Source organism: Lepidothrix coronata, unplaced genomic scaffold (genome assembly GCF_001604755.1).
Source record: "Lepidothrix coronata isolate B3197 unplaced genomic scaffold, Lepidothrix_coronata-1.0 Scaffold181, whole genome shotgun sequence".
Lineage (NCBI taxonomy): Eukaryota > Metazoa > Chordata > Aves > Passeriformes > Pipridae > Lepidothrix > Lepidothrix coronata.
The window spans coordinates 1,598,445-1,607,855 of NW_016690361.1; the positions used below are offsets into that span (position 1 = coordinate 1,598,445).

General features: G+C 38.7%; 1 long non-coding RNA gene across 1 annotated transcript in view; it reads right to left on the reverse strand.

The window, feature by feature from the left end:
• Positions 1–1,190: 1,190 nt before the first annotated feature.
• LOC108505010 overlaps positions 1,191–9,411 on the reverse strand; it is an 11,968-nt gene continuing 3,747 nt past the window's right edge. The window contains exons 2-3 of the long non-coding RNA XR_001877342.1: positions 6,245–6,336; positions 1,191–1,346 (exon numbers count right to left, since the gene is read on the reverse strand). This is a non-coding gene — a long non-coding RNA (uncharacterized LOC108505010). The remainder of the gene's footprint in view (positions 1,347–6,244; positions 6,337–9,411) is intronic.

The window sequence follows — 9,411 nt, forward strand, 5'->3', positions numbered from 1 at the left end:
GAGTCAGCTTTTACCTTACTCATATAACAAATCAGAGACTGTTAGTGAGGAAGCTGTAGAAAAAGACAGTGTAGCATGAATTCTTCATCCAATATCCTTGTCTCTAGGAGAATTTGAAATGAAAACTTGCAGACTATTTTTTAAAAAAAAAGTTATTTGCAATGTAATTAAGAAAAAAATCTCTATTTTTAATTAGTTTCTGCTCAAGTTGGAAGGTTGTTTTTTTTATACATATATGTGTGTGTGTGAATGGAACTCCACCATGTCCACATGAATAGTTTATACATTATAATAAACTGGGATGAGTTTATCGCAGTTCGTGTTACAGTATAGCAAGACTGCCTCCACATGTGCTCTGAGTGAGATATTGGATGGATTTTTTAGGAAATTCAAAGCATCAGCAAAGGCTAATTTCACTTACTTCACTCCCGTCAATCTCAGGCGGTTCTGTTTTTTTTACTGGCTTGTAAAGATGGCCAGTTTTATTAAAGTAGAAGGACTGACTTCCTGCTTGTTTTCAATTTTGTGCAATAAACTAGGAACAGATCATAACCATTTCTCTGTAGGAAATTGAAGCTATCTCCTGTCCAAAGAAAGGAGCCTGTTGCAGAGACCTCCAGGTGAGCTGCCCTGTGCACAGCACACTGCTGTGCAGAGACACCACCTCACATCCATCAGCCACAGCAGCCAGCACAGAGTTCGCCTGGATGGCTCTCAGAGCCAGCGCTGTCCTCTGCACCCTTGCTGCTCCTCCAGCTCCAAAGGCAGCACACAGCACAGCTGTCTCTTCTGCCCACAGAATACTTATGCCCTGATACAAGGTAAGCTATATACTAGGAAGGTATTGACAGCTCTAAATTAAGTCTCAAACTTTCCTTGGTTATTCCCAATTGCTTTGTGTTTGAGCTTGTGCCTGTCAAGCTGGCTTACTTGTCTTTTTCTGTATCAAAATGAAAGCATGGCTAGTTTAAAAGGGCTGACAATAAAATCCTGTAAACTAAATGAAAGAAAGCAAAACAAAAACCCTACCTCAGCATAATCGTCTCTCTACAGCACGAGAAAGAAAAAAGTGACAGCAATGCCCAGATTTTTAAATTATCTTTATTGATTCATTCTGAGTTGTTTACTGAGATCTAGACAAAACTTTACTGATACCTTAACCAATAATAACTGTATTAAAAATTCAGCTGGGTGGAGGCAGATATCCTAAAAGGTATCTTTTCAAAAAGGGAAGAGTTTGCAGAGCTGCCACAAGGCAGTATATTCACCCTTGAATACACCATATGCATTTCTGCATGGAGGTTGAAGAGTCCAGCACGGGCACTCACTCTGCTGGTTCTGCCCTGCTGAAGAAAAGGCAGATAGAAAAATTTATTGTTGTTACTAGTCAGTTATGATTTGACTAGCACAAGGAACTTATTTTTTGAATTATCTTAAAATCATCACATTTCAAAGTAGAACCACACTTTAAATATAGGAAATGTTATTTGCTATGTATGTATTATGTTATTAAGCATAATTAAAGTTGAAAGCCACAGAACCACATTCAAAGCTACTGCAAGACTATAGAACATTTCTGTGGCCAACACAATAAAGTACCATATGCTGGAGAAGTCTGCAGCCAAGAAGTAATACACTCAGTAGCCTAAACTACAGCATGCTGTGGGACAGTATCTGCTAATCTCTCAAAAAAAATGAGTAATGAAGAATTATTCCAAGAAACAACTATGTCACTGCAAACATCATCATTTCTAGACTGCTAAAAACTGAATCTAAACCTTGGAGAACAAACCTTCTCTTTTTATGGGTGCAAAATTCTACAGTGTCTTGTTTGAGGCATCTCAAAGATATCATATCTAGCTAAAGTATTTCACCTCTTGACTTTTCTAGAAGCCTTGCTGTGATTTTTTCAGGCACTAAGTCACACAGAATATTCTATGTTTCCTTTGTACTCCTCAGAAGTAGACAACAAAAGGTTTTTTTCCCTTTACATTATGTTTTATTCATAACTGTTGAAAAGAAAAATTGAAACTCTGGTGTGAGTCACTCTTTAGACTTTTCTATTAAAAAAATGAATCAGAACTGTAAATGGTTTCAGAAACAGATACCCAGCACCAGCACTGAAAACAGAGTGAAAACTAATGTCAACCTGGAAAAGGCAGTTCCAGTACAATTTTTTAAAATGCAACTGAAATGACATCTGATTTGCCACTAGAATTGTTCACTGGTGAAAGAAGGGCTCTCTGAGACAAAGAAAATAGTTGCAGACTTCATCAGACTCCAGAAGAGACGTGGTTCACAGTATCCTCCTCCCAGCAATTCTGGACTCTGAGCACCTTCAAAGGAACAAACTCCCCCAGGAAAGGTCACCACTGGCAAGAGTGCTGCAAACATGATCCACAGTGGCTTTCCCTCAACCAGAGGCATCCTATCTGTCCCACAGCCCAGAGGCTCTGGGATGTTTCTCATTTAAAGGAGAGGTTTTCAGTCTGTATTGGAACAATCCCATTTCTTGACCTGCACAGCATTGAAATTATGACAACAGGATCTTGCCTCTGTTACACTATTTCTGATACTCTGATACTTGGTAAAAATGCCCTCTAGGCCAGAGGATATATGTACTGAATGTACAGCATGTACTGAACTGTGGCTGTTTTCATTCTACGTGCATAGGTAATCATGAGGAATAAATCATACCTTTGAGAAGCTCTATAATTTCATCAGCTTGTATCTGCAGCCAGATTGTTCTCTAGATATGTGGAACACAAAACTTAAGCTCTTCCAAAGCAAAGGGCCAAAGAGCCAAAACACACTCTCTGAAGAAGTTGCTATCTGAGCAGTTCCCTTTCCTCTAGCTCTGCACAAATTCAACTAATAAAATTTTGAAAATAGATGTGTATTTTTTTCTGGGGAAAAAAAAAGGAGGAGGAAGGGATCATAGAGGCTACAAAGTTAGAACAGCTTCTATAGAAATAGATCACCAACCAAGAAAAATAGAATAGTAATGAGATGTTTGGTCAATTTATCATCATTTAGATTACACTACTGGTATAAGCTTACATGTGAATATACCACGGCTATGATAAAGACAATAGAAAAACCCACATGTAAATAAAAGTTAATTACATTTAAAATAAAAATTACTTACAGTCTTTCTTTCTTTAGGTTGCACCTGTGAATTTATCACTAGGGGTTATTTCCAAAAGAAGAGGCACCCCCCACTATTCTCTACAAAGTGTGGACAGAGAAAAAGAAACATCCACATTCCTTTAAACACCACAAAACAAAACAGATAAGAAACCCCAATAAGCTCATATTTAGATAAATAATATTACATTTATGTCATGTACATTTTATATCCACTGAATTTTAGCCTTAGAATGTTAATAAAAACCATCCATAGTTCACCCTGCTTTAAAAAGTGACAACTGATAACAGGAGCATAGTGCATTTTATGCACACTATTTATCCACTTAAAAAGTGGAGGAGGGAAGAAAGTAAGGAAAGCAATAGGGGCCTGATCCTGTTCCCATGAAAGAAAACGGGAAGCTTGCCATTAACTACAAGATGCTGGATTGTGCCTTTGGTTTGCTGGCAGAACTGTATGGTAATTTTGTCGTTTCTCTTGTGACGAAAACACAGTCATTTGCTGCCCTCTAGAAGCAGACTAATGCATATACTTTACAGAATCACAGAATCACAAAGAATTACAGAATATGCCGAGTTGGAAGAGACTCACAAGGATCATCAAGTCCAACCCCATAACTGACCACCCCCAAGAGTCACACCATGTGCCTGGGAGTATTGTCCAAAAGCTTCTTGTACTCTGTCAGCCTTGGTGCTGTGACCACTTCCCTGAGGAGCCTGTTCCAGCACCCAAACACACTCTGGGTGAAGAACCTTTAATATCCAATCTAAACCTCCCCTGACACAACTTCAGGCCATTCCCTTGGGTCCTGTCACTGGTCACCACAGAGAAGAGATCAGTGCCTGCTCCTCCTCTTTCCCTCAAAAGGAAGTTGTAACTGCAATGAGGTCTCCCCTCAGTCTCCTCTTCTCCAGGTTGAATAGACCAAGTGACCTCAGCCACTCCTCATATGGCTTCCCCTCAAGGCCCTTCACCACCTTCGTTGCCCTCCTTTGGAGGTTCTCTAATAGCTTAATATCTTTCTTATATTGTAGTGTCCAAAGCCACACACAATATGCAAGGTTAGGCCACCCCAGTGCAGAGCAGAGCGGGACAATCCCCTCCCTTGACCGGGTGGGGATGCTTTGCCTGATGCCCCCCAGGACACAGCTGGCCCTCCTGGCTGCCAGGGCACTGCTGACTCATATTCAGTTTTCTTCAGTACAGGCCTTTTTGCTGTAATTTTAAATATGTACATAACAAAAATGCCTGGCAATGTTGAAGGACTAGAGAGATGTGAAGAACTATGATGTACTGAGAATTCTGAAGTGTTCCCCAATTTCACAGTCATTTGCTAACATGATTGTTCTGTTTGAAACATGGAATAGTGTTATTTATTTCTCTTGGGATTATCAGTTAGCTTTCAAGAAGAAATTAACTCAGATTATTGCTTTATCCTGCTTAATAAAACTGAAAATTAGCAGAATAGAATCATGCTTTTTTTTAAAGCCCATCTCTCACCACACTGATGCAGGCCACGGAGAGGAATGGGAGATTCACCAGGTCAAAATAAGTCATCAAGTTTCAATTATGTGCAATGCTTTGATAGTTAATCTTTTATTGCCTCCAAAACTAGTAGCAATCTCATTCATTAATAATGATTATTTGCTTGTCAAGTGTTTAGAAATTTTTGTTCCATTTTATTTTGATTTTACTAGTAGGAAAAAAAAGTCTCAAAAGTGCTGGGAAGTATCTGGTTTCCACCAACTCTCCAATGACCTAGGAGTGATATTTATTTTAAATTTAAGTAAAAAATAAATAAGACAACCCACAAACCTTCTAACCTCTACTCCAAAAAGTTAAAGAATCTAACAAAGCAATGAATAACACTCAAATGTCAGCTACTATTCAATCATCATTGTATAATGCAATTTGATTACAAGTATACAGTGTTTGTAAGAGTTTTTTTTTTTATTTTCATTACCATCACCAGTGGATTTTATGGGTCAAATATTCAAAAGCAGAAATATTGTTCTAGTACCAGTCCACAAACAGCCAAGTGCCATTTATTTAGATTTCATCCATACTTATGTCATGCTCATTGCTATATTATGTCCCCTGAAGTGATGAAGGACTCGCAGACCAAGTCTTAAAGAGCTAAAAAGTTCTTGGTTTTCCTTACATCAGATTAATTATATCAAAAAAATGCCCACTATCCTATATATGCATTAAGCTACCAAAAACGTGATGTATTCATATTTACCAGCCATTTTAAAAAATTTTGTCTTAGAATCATAGAATTGTTTAGTTTGGAAAAGATCATTGAGCACAACCATTAATTGACAACCAATGAGCACAACACTTGCTTCTTTTCTCAGTACTTGGATAACAAATACAAGAAGGACAGCTTTACAGCTTTAAATCTGAAGTTAGATACTCATAAGAATCAAACTGAATTGTGCTAGATATCACTTCAGAGACAGATAGAAACCTCCAAATTAAGAATTTGATTGGTGAAATATATTTCTGACATCTCATTTAAATGTCAAAAGTTAGGTAAAGTGAATCTGTAGCTGTTTCCACCTCCTAATAAACCTTAGTACTGCCAATGTTTCACACTTTCCAGAATGAGTCTTTGAAAAGTGCAAATCAAAGATTCAAGAATTCCTTTCAAATACACTCTTCCCCCTAACCAGATCTGTGCTATTTTTATTTCTAATTGACTTACCTAAAATCAAACCTTGTTTTAAACTCAGGTAAGTGGCAAGGTCAAGACCAAGGATCTAAGAGCTTAAACAGATTTTCTGTGAATAAAAATTAGTTGAACAGTCTTCCAAAGAAAGCAGCAAGATAGAGTTTAATCACTTTACTTTGATTAGTTGAGCCAACTGCAAGGCCAGTAAATATATATACTCCTACACTAAACTACAAGCATAAGGTGAGTCATGCATATGTTGAGGACTTTGCACACCAATCCAGATTAACTATTTTAAATACCCTTAAAGAATGAATGTCAAGACAGGTACTCCCAAAGTTTTCCCAGCTTGCTGGCTATGGAGTTTTCAGCTAAATAAAGCATGGCATGGATGCCACCAAGTGGTAGCTATTATCACATACCAGTATCTTCAGCATGACCTCACTCCAGGCTGCCACTTCAGCTGCAGAAAATAATCCTGGTACAGCCATTTGTTGGGAATGGAATATTACTACTGTAAAAAGAAGAAAAGAATTCACTAAGGATAAAACTTGATTCCTACTGCTAATGACAGAAATTGTCACAGACTTCAATGAAACCAATATCAACTTCCTCTCAAAGCCTCATAAAACACTACTAATCTTCTGAGAGCAAATCTGAGGTTGCTCAAAAGACCACATCTGCATTTCAGGTTTATAGCAAACCTGCAAGAGAGCTCCCAGGTGCACGTGGAAGAGACCCTCTGGGTATACCTGCTTCTTTGGGTATATCTACACTGCTAAATGTTATAGGGCCATGAGACAAACCCAAGTATTGCTTAATTCGTTTATCACTACCCTACCGTTGCCAGTTCCAAATTGTTCTCTCTCAGACAAAGTACAGCCACAGTGCTGGGAACACTTTACTCCAGGGAATGATCACAAAAGTCGGTTGGCTACAACTGCACCAGGTTTGCTGTGCCCATTCACTCTGCGATTGACTCCCTCCATTCACTACCATCCTTCAACATTATTGCAGCAAGTTTTGCCTCTCAAATATCTCATAAACCATATCCCAGGATATATATAGCCTCACTTCCATGCTATAAGAGCACTCATGAGGGCTATTTCATGGCTTTGCATTATTTCAGTCACAGTGGCGCCTCAAGAGACCCACAGGAGACATCCAGGCACACAGTACAGAGGCAGGCAGCCTGGTCTACTACCAGTACTGAGGTAGCAATTACAGTAAGGGCATAAGACAACTCCTGCCACTTGTTGCTGGGATCTCTGGGAAGCACTTGGTTATGTGAGAAGCAATTTAGGAACACACCCTGTGGACAACCTCATTCTTAGAGAGCAGTATAGACATCTTTCAGGAATTCTGCCATGACTACCAGTATAAATCTGGCATAGAAGACATGAAGAAACTTCCATCAAAGGTATTGCACCTGATACGTGTTGCAGATACCTGCAGATACATGAGCTCCATCCATCTTATCAGTCTTCCAGCCCAACCCACTTCAGCTGTGAAGGATCTAGGAGAAACTCCCTACCTGCTGAATGGGGCAAACAAAGAACTCTATACTCTCTGCTCTACTTCTCAGGCAGCAAAGTGACTTGCCACCAGTTTTGTATTTTAACACATATGAAATTGAAAAATAATAATTCTGACCTGCTAATTCTTATTGACTCATACTTGTTTCAATAATAAAGTATGTCTGGAAAGTAACTATTAACTAATTAAAATTATGTACTATGTTAATAATACAAGTGTCTATTTAATTAATGTGTTTATTATCACAGTTATCTGAAAACAAAAGGCAGATTAGATTGCTTCTGGCACTAGCCTGAGGGGAATGGCAAAACAGCCTGGCTCCACTGCCTACCTTCATCAATCAGAGCCCTGGAAAGCTGAGCAGGCTGTGACAGTGCTGTCACTGAAGGAACAAGGGACAATGCTGCAGAAAGAGCAGCAGACCTGCTCTCCAAAATTGATTTTCCTCACCATCTATACATTTAGTTCAAATAAATTTTTTGGTTTTTACTAAAGATTTCCATGGAGACATGTAGTAATAGTCTCCTTCCAAGAGTCCCCTCTGCCCTGTCTTTCCAGCAGCACAAGCAGATTGGCACAGGCCAATTTGTCTTCAGCAATGTTCACAATGTGCCTACACGGCTCAGGAACCTTGAGCAGGCTTCAGTAAAGCACTCTGACAGCATAATCTAGGATTTCTACGTTGCTACCAACAAAAACTGGAGCACCATTTGTTGTCACTAATGAATCAGAACATTCAGAATCATCTAGACTGCAGATCCAAGAAACAGATGTTTTCCAACACCTTCCCTGGCATATGAATCAGTACTCACTACACGTGACCGAGATCATGGTCTGCATCACAACAAATATGAATACCTTAAATAGAGTATCAGGCATTATAAAACAGTGTCAACACAGAACATCTTCATCTGTCCGTATTCAAGCAGTAAATCTCAATGATAAACTGGATACAATGTAGATTAGTAAGGCTGGGGAAACAAGACAAGAATACAGGGTTCTTCTACATAAGTGAGAATCTGGGAGGAACAAGTCAAAGTTTACATGGCAGAAAAAAGTGAGAGTAAGACTGAACTTGTATAGCAGCATATTCCAGACATATTTTGCATTTTCCCTTTAAACTCAAATTGCATAAAGAGAAGTACAGGAGCAGAAATACTTATACAGAGGTAAGCAAGGAACCAAACAAAAGAACTTCTCTTAGTTTATAAAAAATATAACACCATAAAAGCATGAGTGCATGTACTGAACAAGATCAAAGACCCTGCTGGCCCAGCATCCTGCCGCTGACAGAGGCTAAAGCTCTTTTACAGAACTAAGAACACAACAGGCAAATGCATAAATCATTGAGAGGTTTCTATGCTCTCACCAATACTGACAAAATGGATGACAGAAGGTTATACCAGCCCGTGGGTATTAGCCTGAGGAAACAGTGTTTTATGGTTTTTCTAATTATGTTGTCTTTTTCTCCCCTAACAAACTAACTGATTTTTAATTAAGATATCTGAAACTTGTTGAAGACTTGTGCATCAGGGAAGGATGGCTCCCATAAGCTGCCTCTTGTTCTTGAGAAAACACAAAGCTAGGAATAAGAGTGGTCTAGTTCCTGCATTAAGGGAACTGCAGACGCAAAGTGAAATAGCAGGAAGAGGGAAACTGTTACAGAAGGAGAAAACGCTTGACATTATTAAATCTCAAAGAACAATCTCTTGTATGCTAAAATTAATGGGGTTTGACATTCAAAGTCTACAGTGATTGCCTTTTGATACATAGAATAAGATTTGATAGCATAGGTGGACACGAAAATGGAAAGTTATAAAAAAAGTTTAAAGGTTGCAAAAAATATTCTAAAGTCACAAAACACACTATGAGAAGAGAAGTAGTCACATGAATATATAGGCAGCTCATCAACTACATACAGAGACTTAATCACGTAAACTGCAGTGCACAGATGAATCTCTGGACCTGTATGGATCATTTTGTAACTACTATCATCATCATGGCGAGGCTTCGCGAACGAAGATTTGGGAAGGCTCTATCCACATTTGCTACA